The 20307-nt window shown below is 38.6% G+C and overlaps 1 long non-coding RNA gene across 1 annotated transcript; it reads right to left on the bottom strand.

Moving 5' to 3' along the window:
• Nucleotides 1-433: 433 nt before the first annotated feature.
• Nucleotides 434-16426, bottom strand: LOC106730455. Its single transcript, XR_001366916.2, has 3 exons — nucleotides 16332-16426; nucleotides 7613-7644; nucleotides 434-3000 (listed from the first exon to the last, which is right to left on the bottom strand). It is a non-coding gene; the product is annotated as an uncharacterized LOC106730455 (long non-coding RNA).
• Between the last annotated feature and the right edge of the window lie 3881 nt (nucleotides 16427-20307).

The following is a 20307-nucleotide window of genomic DNA, read 5'->3' on the forward strand; positions in this document are numbered from 1 at the left end:
AGGGGACCACTTAAATGATATCCCACAAACACACACTGGAATATTACAGAACTATGAAAAATGAGGAAGCATTTTACATATTGAAATGAAAAGATCTATTTCAGTATAATTAAGAATGGACCTCTTGAGTTCATTCTTAAATTAAAAAAAAACCAAGGTATATAACTGGGTGCATAGAATGCTTTCTTCTGTGTAATAAAAGGGAAAAAGTAGGAATATTTGTTTATAATTGCTTATATAATAATGACACTGTGGAAGGATACACAGGAAATAGTATTTACTCAGAGGGCAGTGAGGCTGAGGTGGAAATAGGGTTGTCAGGGTCTTCTGACTGTTTGGCTTTCTAGATTTTTCATTTTTTAACCAGATGAAAGTCTTCCCTATTTAAAAGTTAAATATCTAAAATAAAAATAAAGTAGTGCAGTCCACTGAATATTTTTTGTAACATAACTGCGTGCTTTATTGAGATACACAGTAAAGCAGTAATATAATACAATAGTAAGGCATATATTTGGTGAAGTCTGATATGTTGTGAAAATGCAGTAAAACTGAAGTTTAAAAAAATAATTAGTAAATGTTACAGTGTTGGTGTTAAAACACAATATATTGATACTCAAGTAAGAACCCAGTACCTGAAAACAATGACATAACATGCCATGTGATGATTATGCTTCAGTTACATTGATTATGATTTACAGTTTAATACTTGGTGGTTATAAAGAACACGAAATAATGTCCAAATTATGCTTAAAACGTAGCAATAAAGCTCTCAATTTTTATTCAAATATTTTGACAGACTCACTCCAGAACTAATGTCTAAAAGATCAAACAGAAAGATTAAAACAAAATTAAGCACTCTATTTACCTCTGATTTTAGAATGAAACTTAAACTTCTTAGTAGGCAGTAAAGTAACCCCTTGTTTTAAGTCCTGGTTAAAAACAAAATCCTTGGGTAAAGAAAAAGTCCAGCGTCACAAAAAGGAAAAAAAATGCAAGACTAAAACCAAATGTTCGTGTAATTTGTTACCTTAGAGCTTTGGGTTTTCTTTTGCAAATTATAAAGGAAAAAGAAAATGGAGAAAAATGTTCACACAATGGACAAGTGGTGAAGCCGTGAAATCAGGTGCACAAGTATTAGGAACACCCCAAAACCAAAGTGAGGTAGAAATAGCATGAGAAGCCATGTTTGATGTTAATTATCATTAGTAAAATAATGAACAAAACCTACTCTCCAACAGTTAATTACACTTGATGTAAGAGGTAACAGATTTGCAAAATGATAGGTCACACAGTGATTTCTGCTGAGTGAATGATAAAAAAAATCAAAGACTAATAATAAGATGAAATGAAAGAGTAAAGCTTTTTCCTACCAGTTAGTCTTCTTGAATGTCCTCTTTTTGAATGATTGTGTTTGTTTATGTATTTAACCTGCCCAATCCACCAGAAAGGGCTTGGAGTACCTTCTTGAACATTTGAATCAGTTTGCATTCCCACTTACAAACCTGTCTGGAATTACTTGTAGAGAAATGCGAAGGAGGGAAACATGGTTCATGGGCTTCTGGGTAGATATTTAACAGCATCACAATGCGATGGGGCTACTGTCTTACACATTTTCACAAGGGTTATTTTGAATGAAGTCTTGCGGCATTTACAAACTCACTGCAATGGGGGAAAATCCTAAAAAAAAAAAAAAAAAAAAAAAACCCGGAAAACCAAAACACCCACTGCTGTTTGACTGTGAGAAAAGAATAATTTAGTTGTAATTATAAAGATCTCTACGTAAGGTTGTGAATATTCATCCAATCCTTCAAGAGTGGCCGGCTCCCTGACAGGGATCGGCTGGGAATCCATAGCCCCCAGCTCTACCCTAGTTGTCCTCTTTTCTGGGAGTTAAGAATGCTTTCTGATGCTCTGACTTTGACTAAAGCATCATTAAATCTAAACCATGGCACTGCCACGGTTCAGGAAGCTGAATATATCAACCAACGGATCACTCTGACATAGTAAGTCCTGTGTATTCATTCATATGTCCCTTAAAAAATTCACTACTCTAGTTGTCAGTGGAAAGTTTAAAATGAGAAACAGCTGGAGCCCCAGACAATGTTTTAGTGTGGTAGTTTCCTTCTGGCTTCAGGCTCCAGGGAAAATTCATTCAAGACCAAGCAGGTAAGCCTGGATGACCAGAAGCAATTTCTTTCCATTAGGAAGTGGCAAGAGCATTTGAACAAGCAATTTAAAAGGTCTCTGGAAACTTATATCTATTTGTCTATATACCTATAGTAGTTACATACTTATAGACATATAGATATATAAAACGGAAACCCACAGCCAGTCCCACTCTGTCAGCAGTTCCAAAAAGAGCAATGTGAAGTAGCCATTTGGTGGTGTTAGAGGAAGTCCTGTCTTTAATATGCAAGAAAAGAAAAAAAAAAGGCATGAATTTCATATGGATATCACGCTAAAAGGATGCAAAACAATGCGCTGCCTCAGAATTTGTGTGTGTGTGTGTGTGTGTGTGTATGTGTGTGTGTATATGTGTTTTTTAGGGGTTTTATAAACAATTTTTTTTTATAAAGCACACTTTAGTTTACAATCTTTCTTTATAACTGTTATAAATTTTTAAACAACCCAAAATGCGTTCCATATAAAGAAATGGCAAGTTATTTAGCTATCAAGATTTTACATGTAGTTTTCTTATAACTTTTTTGTACAATTGCATAGACGTGTAAAACCTGCCATTGTTAACAAAACAATAACAGACTTAGAAACTACTGAAATCTACAGTATAGTACCACTACCCTTCACAAAAATATAGTTTTTTTCTTGTAAACTCTTACTGTCTAATCCTCTTTGTTGTATGAATATTATAAAAACCATGCGGGAATCAGGAGTTGTCAAACATTTATTCTGCCCCTTCTTCATCTGTCATGACTGAAACTAAGGACTCCATTGCTCTGCCCAAATCATCTGCCAAGTGGAAAAGGCTTCCTACATTGTGTCCTGGAAAACAAAAAGAAAGACCGAGTTTACACAAGGTGCACATCACGTCACCCCGACTCTTTGCCACTTGGGAAATCATCCCGTTTCGAGTGAAGACAACACAGACGCTGCATCGAGGGTCTACACAACAGGGTTTGGTTTTTCACCAGTTTCCAGGAAGAAGCAAAGCCTTGTTAATGAAGCCATTCCACATTGTTAGTATCAGGCTCCTAGTGTCATATAAATGGAAAAATGTCAAAGACTACACTCATCTTCCCAATGTCAATATATATCAAAAGGATTCTATGGATAAGCACAGGATTCCTGTCATAATCGGAATAATTAATGATGGGATGTTTCTTTGCCACCTTGTTGTGGGGGGTGATTTACTACATACTTGTACTACAGTTTTTTTTTTTGACTATCAGACAGTCGCCACTGTAACTATCACCACTGCCGCCACCACCCTACTGCCATTACCATATCTTCACGACCACCACCACAACACGAAATCTTCATCTCAAGGTTGTTTCAAGCTGTTGGCTCACTTGTAAGGCTATGGTGGAGATGACTATTGTCTCTCTGTCTTTACTTGGGTTGAAAAATATTCCCTTGAATGACTTTTTTTATACACTGTTAATATTTGAATTAGGAAGCTTCTGAGTAAAATCACTTTGCGTTCCTAATAACTCTAGAGCTTAATTAGAATATGACCCACATGTAGAGCACGGATGTGGGTAGCCTGTGACTCCATTTTTGGTCTCCTCCTAAGAGAGGGTTTAACTACCAGCCTTTTAATAATAATGTGACATGACCTAGCGTTAACCCCCCAGCACGGAGCACAAAAGTGGCACAATGTCCCTGGGTACTTGGTGGCAAAACTCAGATCTAGAGTAAGATAACTGAGACATACTTTATTACGTGCCTTTCTGTATATGCCCCATATTTTTATACAGCTAATTTTAATTCTTGGACATTAGTAAATCATTCTTCTATTCAAGTACTGCCTTTGAAACTAAAAATGCTTTACTAGGCTATTACTACCTTGCCATGTATCAACTTTACAGATCCCCATAATAACTGTTAAAATCCCTATAAAAATTAAAGATAGACTTGGGCAGGTATTCTGTTCTAATATTTATTTCAACAGACATATCGTTTTTAAATATATGAGAGGATCTGAAGAGGATTCACAGGCAGGCACTTAAACAGCAATGGCACCAGATCAAGGTAAGACTTATTAAAAGTCTAATGCCATTCAGCCATTTATATTAAGGTGACCAAGTTTGTAAATCTCTTTGAGTTTTATTAGAGCAGAGAGTTTCAGTGAGGACTAATTATGCCTTTAAAAATCAGTCTGGAGTTTGGTTGAGATTGCAAATATAAAAACTTTTAACAAAGCACATGCACTATTCGTAGAGTGGGCCAACAGTTTGGCAGCCCTCAGTGAAGAACTAAAATCATCTTTGGCTTTTCTAAAATATAAAAACCACAGGAAAACATAGTGGGTCCTTTGCTGCTCTTCAGAGCACAAGTATATGACTGATGCCACCAGGCTAGAGGGCTCCCTTCGTATCTATCTTTGAGTACCCAACAACCCTGGGAAACCTGCACAGTTATTCACGTATAAATGAGAAGACACGGACTAACTGCAAATTTTTAATTACCTGCGATCTTAACAGGAACTAACGAAGCCAGTAAGAACAAAAGGCAAGCCTATGACGACCTGATACCAAAATATAATTACAACCACTTCTCATTACCCACATCTGCCTATAGTACAGCCCACCTGGTAGCTAGGAAATGTGTTATCAAACATAAACGAGGGAGGAACTCATTTTTTCCCATCGACATATTGATAGCAATCCAAAAGTGCCTATTTCAGACGGTGCGCTAGGAGGTGTAGACTGCAGTTCCAAAGACCATAAAGACAAGTAAGTGTATTTATAGATGACATACCCCAGTGCTACTTCTGTGCCTCCAAATGGTGTTCAGTTACTAAATGGGAGGAAAATGCTTGAGTTTCTCAAGAGCCTGAGTTCTAGAGGTATCTGCTGTTTACAAGTGATCAGGTCAAACAGAGGTTCATGATTCTTAATGCAACACACATACTCTCATAAAATGGTAGGTGGCCTTTAACCTGTCCAGACCGTGAAATGTTCACAAATGACCTCATGGCCATCCCTATGCTAGAATAATGAACGTTTGGAGTCACCTCACTGTGTCTATATTATGCCTTTCATTACTTTATTTACAAGTATCTGTTTCACCCCAATGAGAATTCCAATGGGTTTCATAGAGGTTTTCCTTAGAGCCAGAAAAAAATTGTCTCTGACAAAATACTGCCCCAAAGAATCGTATACCTCAACCTGCTGAAGGCACAAAATCACACTGTGACAGGGACACAGAAAGCAGATTTGTATCCTGGTTCTGTTACCTATGTGTGTAAGGCAGAAAATGAGTGAGGTCATTAATTTTACCTGACAGATCCGTCTAAAGTCGAAATGAAAGCCTCGTACTAAGAGCATGCGAGGCCTTGGGAAGCAGGCAGGGGTCGGGTGTCTGCGAGGAGCTTCAGGCACAAGTTGACATAAAAATTCGCATATATAAAGTATTCGTTTAATCCGTTCTTAAGCAGGGATTGTTGAACAGAAAGGCACCCCACGTTTAACATTAGGGAAGTTGTGTGTTTCTCCAAGCTGGTACTAACCCGACACATTGGGTCCCACAAGCCACCTCTGCCTCAGGGGGTCGTTTTCCCCAGTGACTGGGATTGAGATTTTCTGGCAGAGATCCAAGACCTCACTAGCACTCAGGCGCTGTATTTAAAAAAGATACCATTCCCAAAGAAATGGTGAACATTCAGTTAGCCAAAGCAAAGCCAGCATCCTGGAGTGAAATTTGCTTATCTTTACTTTTTGGTAATTTAATCTTTGAAAAAATATGTAGTCTACCATACATTTGGGGTATTTTCGTAGTATTAAAAAAATCACTCTTGTTTGGATTCTCTGGCTTTCTGGAAATGTATCTGACTGTAACAGACCTCAGGTAGTAAAGTTTCCAAATACCTACGTGACTTCAACTATATGCGCTGGCCTTTTCTGTAGAATTTTAATTCGTTCGTGAAACAAATATGTTCAGGGTGGTTAAAAATATGGTGCAACTTTTTACCGCGAGTTAAAATAAATTTTAAGGGGCACTTACCATCATTCCCCAAGAAGTCTCATATAAGAAGGCAAACCGCCAGGAACAGTCAATGCTTCACCGATTCAGGAGTTTCCTGTTTCTCCTCCCAGCCCACCACTCCCTCCCTCGGACCCCACTGTCCCAAGCAAGCCTTGGAGAGGAGCACTGGTATAGACACGCTGAAGGATCATTAAATTCATTAGATTTGCATGGCATGGCGTCGGAGGATTTCCAGTATGACTTCTTATGTTTAAATGAATCAGTGGCTACTTCGGTCTAGCCTGTTGCTAAGGATCCAGAACCTTCTCATATAAAGGACTCTCATCCCATCCAATCCGTCTTCCACAACAGTATGTGCTTTTGCCACCTATGGGAGACCTTTCTTTACCTCTCACGTCCTTCACGCTACACTCTTGGTGAGGGCAATCTTGTTTCACTTGGGCTGTCACTCAACACTTTGTCATCCGATGTCATTTCATTAGGTGATTCAATGTATAGACAATATTCCTGGTAGACGTATGAAGCAGCTTTCACTGTAAAACCCCAAACCAGACTCCGTAATAATGCTGTGCCCGACTCATGAAAGGCATTAAAAATCCCTTAAGACTCCGACATTTAGTTTTTATCCCTAGTTGGTTATTGTTCTATCTGGCTCCAAATGTCAAGTAAGGGAAAAAAAAAAAAAGGTAAGCGAGATGACATATGCTTTTCATATACCATTTTCTAAGTGGCAGTAAAACATAAAAGTTAAGAGTGTGGTTCTGGACCCAGACTACCCGGATTCAAATCCTGGCCATGTCACCTTGGACACACTGCTTTCCCTTTCATTGACTCAGTTTCCTTATCTGTAAAATGGGGTTAATAAGGGTACCAACCTATAGGTTTGTTGTGAAGATTACATAATGTAAAGGATGGCAAGTGCTTAGAGAAGTCCTTGGCATACAGTAAGTGCTCAAAAAGTGTTAGCTAAAGTGGGAAAGAAAGAGTATAGGAACCAGGAAAAAGGTAACAAAAACAAAATGAAGTCATCCCAGAAGAATAAAAATCAAGGCAGCTGGCAGAAAATGCTAGGATCCTGGAAGTAGAAGGAAGCTTCATGACTTATCTGTTATGTTCAAGCCTAATTTATTTTGAAGATTTTGTTTGTGTTGCAAATGGCAACAGATGATGAATTGCAGGATTCCAACCTAGGGACTGCAAAGGGTTGCTGTTTTAAAGAGATTCTCATTCCCCCAACCCCTGGTCCTGTTGTCATGGTGATGACAATGCCAATGAACATTTGAGGAATGTTCCTCATGAGCTGCAAGTGGAGAGGTGACTACCATCCTCGCATGATGACATGTGTAATACATACATGCGCGTGCACGCACACAATTTTTACACAAACGCCAAACAAAGCGGGATGAGACAGACAGAAGCCATGGCTGTGAGCCTGAATCTCACTAACCTCTCTCATTGGCTTCCCAGGGGTATTTCTTCCTTTAATAGTAGAGAGAGGAAGAGGCAGAGATATCAGAAAGGGAAAAAAAACATGCATAAATATACAGTTTCATACCAGTTTGCTGCTTTTACCAAACAAATGTTGAGATGACAATTCATTTATTCCCTTCTGGAAAAAAAAACAGGAACAAAAAAACCCAAAAGACACATCCAGTCAAATAACCTTTACATACACTTAAAGTTGGTGTCAACAGATAACATGGTCCAAGAGACATCACTTATAGAATCCACAGAGCTCACGTGTTAAGCTGGATGAATGCTGGCACAGCATAGAAGTCTGATAAATCGAGCACTGTTTTCAAGGGCAACTGTAGAATCTCAAGCTTACTGTCCAAAAATATCTGAATCCCTTTATTGTGGACTTGACAATTAACACACCAAAACACAAACAGTAGTTGGCTTTGCGTGCCAAAAGTCCACACCCCAAATGCAAGGCAGAATGCCCTTAGAGGGTAGACGTGTCCTATTTGATAGAAGCTGAGCATGCCCGTGATGGGACTGGGGACATATGAGAAAATCGAAACAAAGGAGGAAGGAGGAAGTCCCACTTATGGGCAAGACACAGAGCCAGATCTAGGAATGAGCCTTCAACTTCCTCCTTATAATTCAACAGATACCAGGAACCTTGAGAGTCGGTGGCCAAAGACCCATTGGTCTAGTTTGTTTTACATAATCCTACAGGTGTATGCATTTATGTATTTTGGAAAAGCAGATTACGATGAGAAAGGTTTTCTATGGTAAAATTTATAAATGGACGGAAAATTAGGGATCTCTGACCATACCTAGCATATCTTGGGCATGCAATTTCTTTTTTATCTCTGGGGTCTTCTAAGTAAAATGCTGGTTTTCAAACTTTGGCTTTAGCAATGGGACACTTCCTGAAACAATCTTCCATGAAATCCCAGTGTTTAGAGCAGATACAGGCAGAGCTGTGAGATCGTGTACAGCATCTCTCTTCCCTCATGACCAGCCATGCTCAGGGGCTCCAAGAATCCCTACATCTCCCTGAAACAGTTTGAGAAGGCCTAGTCTAGAACGTAGAGGTCTGGAGCTACTACCCCTAAAGAAACCTTTAAAAATTCAAGTTTAGGGTTTCAAAATTCTAGTGTACATTTAAAGGTTTACTAAGTAGACCATCTCTCCCTCCATCTCCCTCTTTTCCTTCCTTCCTTCTAAATTTTCCTGAGTCAGAGTTTTCCTGGGGACACAAAAAGTGCATGTTATAAGCATGGTCAAGATACTCATGATGCTCCTCAAACCAGAAAAAAGAGGGGGAAAGGAAAGGGGGTGAACGTTACTTCATCCTTGATGGCTCAGACAAATCCCAACGTGAATTATTTATCCATTCTTTTTGACTCCTTTAGCAAACATTTTAAAGAATCTCTTAGTTCATGGTCATACTGCCTGGTGGTGGAGTTCATTCCCTTCCCCTACAAGACTGTGAGCTCCGTGAAGGCAGGGCCCACACTTTGCTTATGTCCCCGTCTGTCCCCGATACGTCTACTATACTTTGACACTCTGGGTATTTGATAAACGCTGGCTGAACTGAATTAATAAGGTAGCCACTAGGTCACGGCCAAGAGTCCTTTGGTGTTTTAGGCAACTTGGCCTGGCCTGCTACCCTTTAGTTTGGACGCCAACAGCGGGTAACTCGTTCTGACTTGTAACTTGGGCCTGTTGTTTTAAACTTCAGAACTTTAGGCAGGACAGTGCTATTAGAAAACCGTATGATTTAGTTTCAGAATGTAATTGTGGTTCCTAGAATGATAAAAGTTAGCTATCTTTATTACTTCGCCGCAAACCATGTTCGGAGCTCCGTATCAACTGGTCACCGCTGAAGATGCAGCAGACGATCTGGGTTTTGTCTCAGGTACTTCAGACTCATGTGAAATGGACCTCCCAGAGTGAGGTGAACCCTAGCCTCTTTCACAATTCTCCCTCATCACTTCGGTTTCCATGTGCTCATTAGCATAGTACAAAAGGAAGGTCCACTTTTTGTTTAGAAAAAGTTCTAACAAATACTGTGTTTTATGTATACTAGGAGTAGTTTCCGCACTGACAAAAATAGAGGCTCATTGGCTGAATTAAAAAAAAAGTCTTTACCAATAAGTAAAGTACCAGATGAAACTTTTATTTCAAAAATACATTCTTGGGAAATGAGTTGCCTTAGACCTTCAGTTAGGGAGTCCATCTGGCAGTGTGGTGTGCTGTCTGTCAGGAAATGAGTCACAAGAGAAGGGAAGTGTGCTGGGGAGTTCCGAGTCTAAATAAAGGGCACGGTGAGGTCTGGGGAAGTCTCATTTCCTCGGATGAACTTGTGATGGTTGCTTGTAAGTCATTTTTGAGAGTCAGAATCATGGGACGTTACTGTTTTGGGGTATCTTTATTGGTTTCTTTGTCTCAGTTCACTGACTGCTTTAAAAAGTTAAGGAAGAATGAATCCCATTGTAGGATTTCTGTTTCATTACAAGTGAAAGAAAATTCAAATGGCTATACTTTTTGAAACACACAGGATCTGTGGTGAACATGGATATAAATGTATGAAGCAATTCAAAAGAAGTTTTGTTGACCTGAAGGTTGATCAGCACCAAAATCTGTGGCTGTATATATGTAATGAGCTAGAATAGGCAACAATTTAATAATGTAAAGCTGGAGTTGGCAAACTTTCTCTGTAAAGGGCCAGATAGTAAATATTTTAGGCTTTGCAAGTAACACAGTCTCTGTAGCAACTATCCAACTCTGCCACAACTACTCTGCACCTGGTGTGAGACTGCAGCCATAGACAGTATGTAAATGCGTGGGTGTGGCTGTGTTACAATAAAACTTTATTTATAAAGACAGGCAGTGGGCCAGACCTGGCCCACAGACTGTAGTTGGCTGGCCCCTGGTATAAAGGAATAACAGAACAGCTCAAATCCTTTATGGAAGCCGAGGGGGAAGAAAAGGGTGCCCGAAAGGGGGCACGGGGTACCTCCGGCTGCCTTTGTTTTTTATGTGGCTCTTCCATGAAAGAACCACCGGCAAGACTTGAATTTTAGAAAATGGCAGATTTTGCAAAGCTGTTGAGTCGCTTGAGAAGCATTTACCAGAATGTTTGTGGGCTTATCTGGGAAGGGGTATATGAGAGGGAGAGGATGGCATGGGCTGTTGGGGATAAAAGTAATGTGGCACAGGTCAGCAGGTAAGAGACTGTACAGGCAGCAGAAATACACGCATAGCAATGCTCAGTGCTTCCTGAGTTGTCTTACTGTACTAGGAACTTACATTGGATCCTATCACTAATCTAGGTACAGTGGAACCTAATTTTTAGAGAGGCCAGTACCATACTACTGACTAGGGGAGCATTTCTTTCATGAATACACATGCATATAAAAATACCTTTGACTGCTAAATGATCAGAGATGTGTGAACAAATCGCTTAAAAAGTTTATTTTAAAATTGTTTATTGGTTGTTGTAGCCATGTAGTGTTCTGATAGCATAATGGTGGCGATTTAGAAACTGTCTTAGGGTAGATAATAATTTTTATCACAGTGGAATTCAACTTCTACATCTATTTATAGACAGAGGAATACATTATATAGATAGAAATTGGCTAATAGTCTGTGTTGAATATACACCAAGGCACTCAAACTCCTCAAGTGGTTATGAATAACTAACTGTATATAAAGATTAATCAGGAAAGATATGATTGCCAAGCTAAACACGGGCACATTCACACCTTGAACTCCCTGCGGTTTATAGTGGCCATTATGCAGGACACTGCTGGCTATCAGTTAATCACTATGTAGAGAAGCGTGCGCCCACCCTTTATTAATTTGTGTAACAGTGTGGCAAGGCCATGAAGATAAGACCTGAAGCCTAATTTAACTTGCTGAATGGCCATGAACAAGGCTCTTAACTTCTTAGGGCATCCAGGCACTTCTGGTGGAAATGGAAGATGAACATTAGCTGATACTTTAAGACTTAAGCACTAAATCAAAACTGTGGCAAAGGGTAACAGAAAACTTGTGAATTTACAGTACACAGTAACTCCCTTATTTATATGCTTTGTATTTATGAAAAACATAATATTACAAACAAGTCTTTTCCTCTGTGGGCAATTACCTAGCAGGGTTAAGTAAACCAGGAGATGGTATTTAATAGCACATTTCCACTAAATGTCAGACCTTTGGCTCTGACATCTGTTTCAAGTTACTCAAACAGCTGTCTGAAACAGCTGTAGCAACCATGAACTTCATTTTTCCTAACACTACAATGGGAACGTGGATGGCAAACTTAAATATTAAAAATACAGTGGCCTCTGAGTTTTAGCAAAGTCTTGGCAGAAACCTCCATGGTAAAACTTTTAAAATGTAATTTTTTAAAAAAGATATTAACCTGGGAAAGGAAAATTGAGATCAGTTAGAACAGTTTTTTAAAAAAATTTTTTTAATTGAAGTATAGTCAGTTACAATGTGTCACTTTTTGGTGTATAGCATAATGTCACAGTCATGCATATGTATACATATATATATATATATATACACACACATACATATATTTGTTTTCATATTCTTTTCCAATAAAGGTTATTATAAGTTATTGAATATAACTGGATCAGAAAATCAATTTAGTGGGTTGCAAGCAGCATTTTATTTTTAAAAAAATAAAACAGAAACAATGTGAATTATATGCAGTATAGAAAGAACTGTTTCATAAAACTTGTTTCTGACCTTTGTATCTATGTGACATATACATATATGTGTGGTGTATACACAGTGGATATATACATGTGTGTGTGTACAGATACACACAAATAATTTGTTTCATATCTTTATTGCAGTTTGATGTGTAAAATGTTTTTCTTAATTATGGATAATGGTCAAAAAAGGTCAAAAGCCACTGTTTTGAATGTCAAAGATGCGAAGATGACCTTTCAAGACCTTTCCATTTGGGAGAGTCTGTTGATCCCACAATGTTAGAAATTTTAAGATTTTCTGCTTAATATCAACCTAATATACCTACTAATTGGTAAGATGTTCCCACTAAATCCTCCACATATATATTTATATAGTCTCCATTATTTCAAAATAAAAATGCTTTTAGTTAGACACAAAGGCACTTTTTAGGGTACACTGATGATCAGCCTATTCTTACAATGATGAGACTTTCTATGTATTTAAATATATGGAGAAAAAGGTATGATATTATGATTTTATAATAGGAAAACTATAGTCTTCATCCCGTTTCCAGGCACAGAGTGCCTTGGAATTTCCTGTGATGAGAAGCAGCAAGGTGCCTTTTGTTACGTTATGGAGCTGACTTTTGGAAAGTACCTAAGGATGGCAACTGGTTGCCATGGGAGGCAACCAAGTGATAAGAGGGTTGGAACTTTCAGTCCTACCCCCTGACCTCCAGGGAGGGGAGAAGGGCTAGAGGTTGAGTTCAGTCATCACCAAAGATTTAATAAATCCTGCCTACATAATGCAGCCTCCATACAAACCCAAAAGGAAAGAGTTTGGAGAGCTTTTGGGTTGGTGAATTCACGGAGGTGTGAGGAGAGTGGTGCACCTGGAGAGGCATGGAAGCTCTGTACCCTTTCCCCATACTTTGCCGTAAGCATCAGTTCCATCTGGCTGTTCCTCAGTTACATCCTTTTATAATATACCTGTGATCTAGTAAGTAAAATGTTTCTCTGAGTTCTTTGAGCCACCCTAGCAAATTAATCAAACCCAAGAAGAGAGTCATGGGAATCTCTAGTCTACAGCCAGTGGGTCAGAAGCACAGAGGACAGCCTGGACTTGCAATTGGCATTCAGAAGTGAGGAAGGGAGAGGCAGTCGTGTGAGACTGAGCCGTTAACCTGTGGGCTCTGAGCCTGTCTCTGGGTAGATAGCGTGAGAATTGAGTTGAACTGTAGGACACCCAGCTGGTGTAAGAGAATTGCTTGGTGGTGAGGGGGAAAACCCACACAGTGTAATTAGGTGCAAAATCATAAAGGTCCTATAATAAGACATAATTTGGTAGGAAGCAGCAAAAAAAAAAAAAAAAAAAAAAAAAGGAAAAAATGTCAAGGTCATGGCATCACAGAAAAACTAGCCAGATCTTCTAGCACCTTATCTACTCTCTTGTTACGTGTTTTTTGTTTATTTATTTGATTGTGTATTCTTCGGGGAAATGAATGAATTCTCTCAGGTCACCAGGGTTACTACTGAGTGAGTAGGAACTGAGTTAATGGAATCGGTATCAGACAAAGCCCCCTTATCCTCTGTTTGAGAACTCAAGTTAGCAGTCAGGGGATGATATGCTTCCGAAAGCACTAATTTAGTAAACACTATCCAGGCGACCTGAATAGAATTTCCCAGGTTTCCATGTAAATAACACTGTACAAGTAAATATAACAAACATCAGAGATGCTGACTGCGAAATGCCGTATCAGAGGAGGTATATTTCTAATCTTCCGTACTCATGTGGTGTCGGGCTTCAGGGACTCCAAAAGGGGGGACGCAGGGAGAAGGTACAAAAATATCACCTTAAAGATGATTAGGGTGGCCCAGAGATCAAAAGGGTTGGTGCTGGGGAAGCAGAGGCTGGAGCCCTGCTGTAGCCTCTCCTCTGCTATACTCTAGCTGTTTAGATGTGAAAGAAATGCCCAGGGCACTGACACTAACTTCACCCACAGCAGGGAAACCAGCTTTCAGTTCAAAGGGCTGGGATGATTCACGTCTTAGGGTCAATGAAATGTGTGTGAGGTGTGGGGCCCAGAGTTCGGGCCCCGCTAGTAGCTTTGTGATCTTGAGGAAGACACTTTTCTCTGCTCAAGGCTACCCCTGTCCTGTTGATGTAAAAGGGCGTTCCTAGGGCTCTCTCCTGTCGTACACCTCTGTGTCACAGCAGTGACACTACCGCGCTGTGATATGAACTTCTTGGGAAGTCTGTACCCCCAGCTGACCATAAGCACCTTGAGGGCAAGGAGCCTGGCATTTCTTCTTTGCATCCCTAACACCTCCACTGGTACACAGTAGGTGCTAGTAAAGGCTGGCAGGGTAGAGGTGAACACATTTGATTTATGTGAAGCCAGTCTGCAGTCTTCTCATTATGAATCATGGCATCTAGGGAGAGGAAAGAGCTAAGACAGGATGGAGAAGAGGGTGGCAGGTGGGGGAAAGGAGGTGGGTGGAAAACATAAGATTTTTATCTGTTAAGACCAACACATCAGAGGTGCTCAGTGGTGAAAATATGGCTGGTGCAGACGTTTAAAATTAGCTTCCCCTGATGGTTCCTTAGCAACGCTCTATCAGAACACTATTGCTTTTAATGTGCGCTGCACAACGTTCACTCGCACATCAAATAGCTGGGAAATGGCCATTGTTAACTGACACTGAACAAAAAGATAGGAAAAACACATGACTCAAAACACCCTCCTCGTTGCCCTTATGGAGAGGAACAAATAGCCAGATTCTCTGTCGCCCTTTTCTCCCTGGCTGCCCATTAGGGGTGCCAATCACTGGCCACAAAGCCTTCTGCTTCCCTCCTTGGCTTCTCCAGAATTTCCTCTATTAGCTCCCAGAGTGACCACTGACATTCTTTTTTTTTTTTTTAATTGAAGTATAATTGAAATACAACATTATATGAGTTTCAGGTTACAACCTAGTGATTGGACGTTTGTATGCGTGGTGAAATGATCACCCCGGTGAGTCTGTTTACCATCTGTCACAGACAAAGTTTTTTCTCAGCATACAATTTTTTTTCTCTTGTGATGAGAACTCTTAAGATTTTCTTTCTTAACAAATTTCAAATTTGCCATACAGTATTATTGACTATAGTCCCCATTGCTGTCTGCCATTCTTTTTAATCATTGAAGAGGGGAGTGGGTGGGTCAGTGACTGTTTTCTGTTAGGGCCATGGACCAAAATAAAAACTTTGAAAAACTAACAATAGCAAGATGCCTCTTTGGATGAAGCAAGGCACCTGATACTGGCTGGTAGGAAAAATCAGTAGCGTAAAATGCTGTTTTTTTGGTAGCAGAGGCAAAATATACAAGGTCAAAGAGATGGGGAGAAATAATAATAAACAATATTAAGCTATATTAATATTTAAAGTAAATAATATTAATGCCTTTCTTTGTGAAGACGGTATGGAGGTGAAAAAAGTAACAAAGTATTACATAAAGATTTTATTGTACCTATCTTTAATTGATGGGGTAAGAGACAGGTTTTAAATATAAACGAAGGGCATCAGATTGCAAGCCAGAGTCCCCACCACTACCATACACTAGGCATGTACTGCACCTCGCTGTATCACAGAGTAGCTGTATGTCCCTGGCAAAGGCACCATCAGGGCATTAATTTCCTCGTCTCTAAAAGTCACTTAATAATTGCTCTTGAAGTGAAAGCTATCTCATAGTTAACTCTTCAGACTAATGTGCCAAACAAGTAAAAATACTTTATAAATGGAAGTTAGTATTCTTATTTTTAGAAACATCTTGATTACACAGGTATTTGAACTCAAAATACTCCAAACCAGACGTTCACATTTGAAAATAAAATCTTGTAACAATGATCCCATATTGGAAGTTTGTCAGCACCTGTTTATTTAAACATGGAAACTAACACATCCTCGTTGGGTGTGGAAACAAATGGCCTATGTCCAGTAAGTCTGAGTGACTTCTGGATAGCGGAGCTTACCTCTTGAACTGGGGAAGGAGTTGTTAAGCTGCTCCATCACTTCCTCTAACCCTGTGCTTGTGTCCTGGGGAGGACTGAGAAGATCTTCCTCGCCTTAATGAAAGCAAACACAGATAATGGCAAATTACACTTAAGGGAAAAATAGAGGAACTAGAGAAAACGTTCATGATGGCATTTTAAAATCCATTATAAATTCATTGTTACTTGTTCATAAATAACATACATAAAAATCCCGAAGCTTAATAATTCAGGAACAGTTCCTCCAAGGGAAGAAGAATTTCATGCCAGGATTTATCTGTCATTATCTTTGGGGGAAAAAACTGTGTATCTGCTTAGAAGTTAAGATAAACTTGCTGTAAGTTTATGCCCCATTAACAAATGTGAAATGTTTCCTCTTGTAATAAAAAGTTATTATCGCACACTTGCAGTGTCTCTTCAACACAAAAGAAGAATGTGACATTTTGCATTCACTTTAGGAAGGTAAGAAAGGAGTGTAGACACTGCAGTATTTTCCCCACTTGTTCCTGTGACATTTAACCAAAAATACAAACAAAGCTCAAGTACCTTTAAAGTCCAATGTAACAGGGAGAAATAAGAGTTGTGGATGACCTATATCGGTAATGAAATACTGATATTCTAAGGAGTGTAGATACGCGCTATCCTGGGAAGTTACGTTCCTTTCTTCTTTGTTACATGGGGCTACTTCATCATAATTATGTGTTTGGAGGCTTGTAAAGGGAAACTGTTTTTTCCATGTTTGAGAATTTGTTCATGGGAGGAGAGAATGAGGAAGTGGATGGAAAGGAGCTTAGCGATGGATGTTCTTCCTCTGGGGGTGGGAATCTCCTTGTAGATTTTGTCGATTTGTGTCTCTACTGTATTCATGTGTCAGTGAAATACAGCACTTGCAGCAAGGAAGAAATTTCTTAAGTGCAAACAGTTATTTTGAACTTACTTTGAAGGTCATTTGAAAGTAATTTTTCATAACATCCAATCTTCCAATAATGAAAATAAGTCCTTTTGAAGCTCCGTTTGTTCTGCACATTGTTACTTCCATTTAAAACAAGACCTTGCTTCGGCAAATCAACAGTAATGGACATGCTTAAGGACAACCTCAGGTTCACATCAGAGTTAGAAATGACTGGGGAGCCAGTGATTTAATGACTTAAATATGCTTGTCATTTCCTTTGGTCTATGCCACTTGGATTTTCGACTATGATTATAATCCTGCATTTATTATCAAGTTTTCATTGTTCTTTTTTAAAGTACAAGCTAAAAGAATCTTTGGCAATGCTCCCCATTTAGACAAAATCATATCCTAGGTGGATGTGAGGCTGTATACCATTATTAGAAAGGAGGGGTAAGGACCTGGGGTAGACAAAAACCCTGAGTCTGTATCTTGGTAACATACCATAGGAAACCTCTGATATTCTGAGGAGAGGAAATGAATGCTGAAGAAATTAGGTAATAAGGTGGAAAAGGAAGTACAATATCTATCTGCCCATCCACATATACATACTGCTTGCTTATATTTATGCCTTTAGCAATGAAAAAGTGAAATTCAGCATCTTTAGTTTCTTTTTGCCTGTGGTTTTAAACTGCCATTATCTGAAGAGGATGGAATGAATTAAATACTTCCAGGAGGAAGAGGAGGCTGACAACCGCAGGGTCGATCACATCTCTTTGTTCCATTACCGATACAAAATTTTGCCGAACTGGGGAAGAGGAGGCACCTTTTTTTTTTTTTTTTTAACCTGAAGTATAGTCAGTTACAATGGGTTAATTTCTGGTGTACAGTATAATGTCCCAGTAATGCATATACCTACATATATTCATATATATATATATATATATATATATATATATATATATATATATATATATATATATATATATTTCATTAAAGGTTATTACAAGATACGGAATATAGTTCCCTGTGCTGTACAGAAGAAACTTGGTTTTTTAAATCTATTTTTATGTATGGTGGTTAACCTTTGCAAATCTTGAACTCCGCAATTTATCCTTTCCCACGCCCCTTCCCCTGGTAACCATGAAATTGTTTACTATGTCTGTGAGTCTCTTTCTGTTTTGTACATGAGTTCATTAGTGTCCTCTTGTATCTTTTTTATTTTTAAGGTTCCACATATGAGTGCTATCATATGGTATTTTTCGTTCTTTCTGGCTTACTTCACTTAATCTCTAGGTCCATCCATGTTGCTGTAATTGGCATGATTTTATTCTTTTTTAAGGCTGAGTAGCATTCCCTTGTATAAATACACCACAACTTCTTTATCCAGTCATCTGTTGATGGACATTTAGGCAGTTTCCCTGTCTTAACTATTGTAAATAGTGCTGCTGTGAACATTGGTCTGTGTGTATCTTTTTGAATTAGAGTTCCCTCCGGATATATGGCCAGGAACGGGATTGCTGGGTCATATGGTAAGTCTGTTTTCAGTCCTTTGAGGAATCTCCATACTGTTTCCATAATGGCTGCACCAAACTGCATTCCCACCAGCAGTGTAGGAGGGTTCCCTTTTCTCCACACCTTCTCCAGCATTTGTCATTTGTGGACTTTTGAATGATGGCCATTCTGACTGGTGTGAGGTGATACCTCATTGTAGTTTTGATTTGCATTTCTGTGATAATTAGTGATACTGAGCATTTTTTCATGTGAGTTAATGGCAATTCTTTAGCATTAATTCTTCAGTTTGACTTTACTCCGAGGTGATTCCCACAGACATGCATAAAAATCCGTTTTGGATTATTAGCTATAGGTTTCATGGCTACAATGAAGTTGGGCCAAAGAAATGACTGAAACATCTTAAAAATGAATGTTTCAAAATAAGGAAAGACATAGTCAAAGTTTTAAAAGTACTCTGATACAGCATGATATGATAGACATTGCTGAACTGAAGGAAAAAAGAAGTGAAATAACTCAATTTAACCTGAGATAAAAGAAATGAAATAGTTTGCTATGGGCAAGATATTCTTTAAGTCTTCCGAAATGCACCATAGTTGTAGGTTTTCTTGAAGGGATAAAAGGCCATCCAACTCACTTCCTTTTCCTTAATTGAAACGACGATAATGGTTCTACTTGCCTGAAAAGTGATTTGAGCCAGTCTGTGCAGCTGAGACACAAGAATCCTTATACTTATGATTTTGTTTACACCCAAGCAAACTATTTTCTCTTTACACAAAAAGAACCTGTGTATTAGAATATGATTTTCTCTTAAAAGGGGGGCTGTGTATGAGCAAATATGCTCAACATTGTTTTCCTTTGGATTAGTGATTTAAATCACATATTTTGTTTTTTAGGCAATTTCCAACCTATACCTTTCCTGCCTTTCTCCAGTTTTTCAGAAGGAAAAAAAAAATTTATCTAGTACCTGATATTTACCTTCAGTGACTTTTAAAATTATGATTTATGGTAGATGGTTTCAATTTTACATAAAAATGGTGTGTTTACATTCTTATAATATTAATGGTATATAAATGATGCTGATTATTTGCTGGTGAGTATTGAATGGTGGTGAAAGATACTGAAATTAGTAGCTATTATTCCTTTGTATTTATTTTTATTGAGATATAACTGACATATAACATTGTGTTAGTTTTAGGTGTACTACATAAGTATTTGAAATATGTATATACTGCTAATTGATTACCATAATAAGCTTGGTTAACATTCATCACTATAGTTACAATGTAAACGTAACTCATAGTCTTAATACTTTTTGTTGAATTGAGGAATAATTCATGTGTTTGTTTAAAGTGCTTAAAATGTTTGTGGCAATTGGCATAGTCATGAATTGCAGAGATGGGTCTCAGGTTCCGATTGAAAATATATGCTTTCACAAATGTGATTTCAAAATGAATGATATAAGAAAACTGGACTCAGTTCATTCAGTATATGATACCAGAAAGTTTCAGAGAGCGCGTGGCCCTCGGATGGGCAGTTCACTCCCCTGTTCTGGGG

Source organism: Camelus ferus, chromosome X, assembly GCF_009834535.1.
Source record: "Camelus ferus isolate YT-003-E chromosome X, BCGSAC_Cfer_1.0, whole genome shotgun sequence".
Classification (NCBI taxonomy): domain Eukaryota; kingdom Metazoa; phylum Chordata; class Mammalia; order Artiodactyla; family Camelidae; genus Camelus; species Camelus ferus.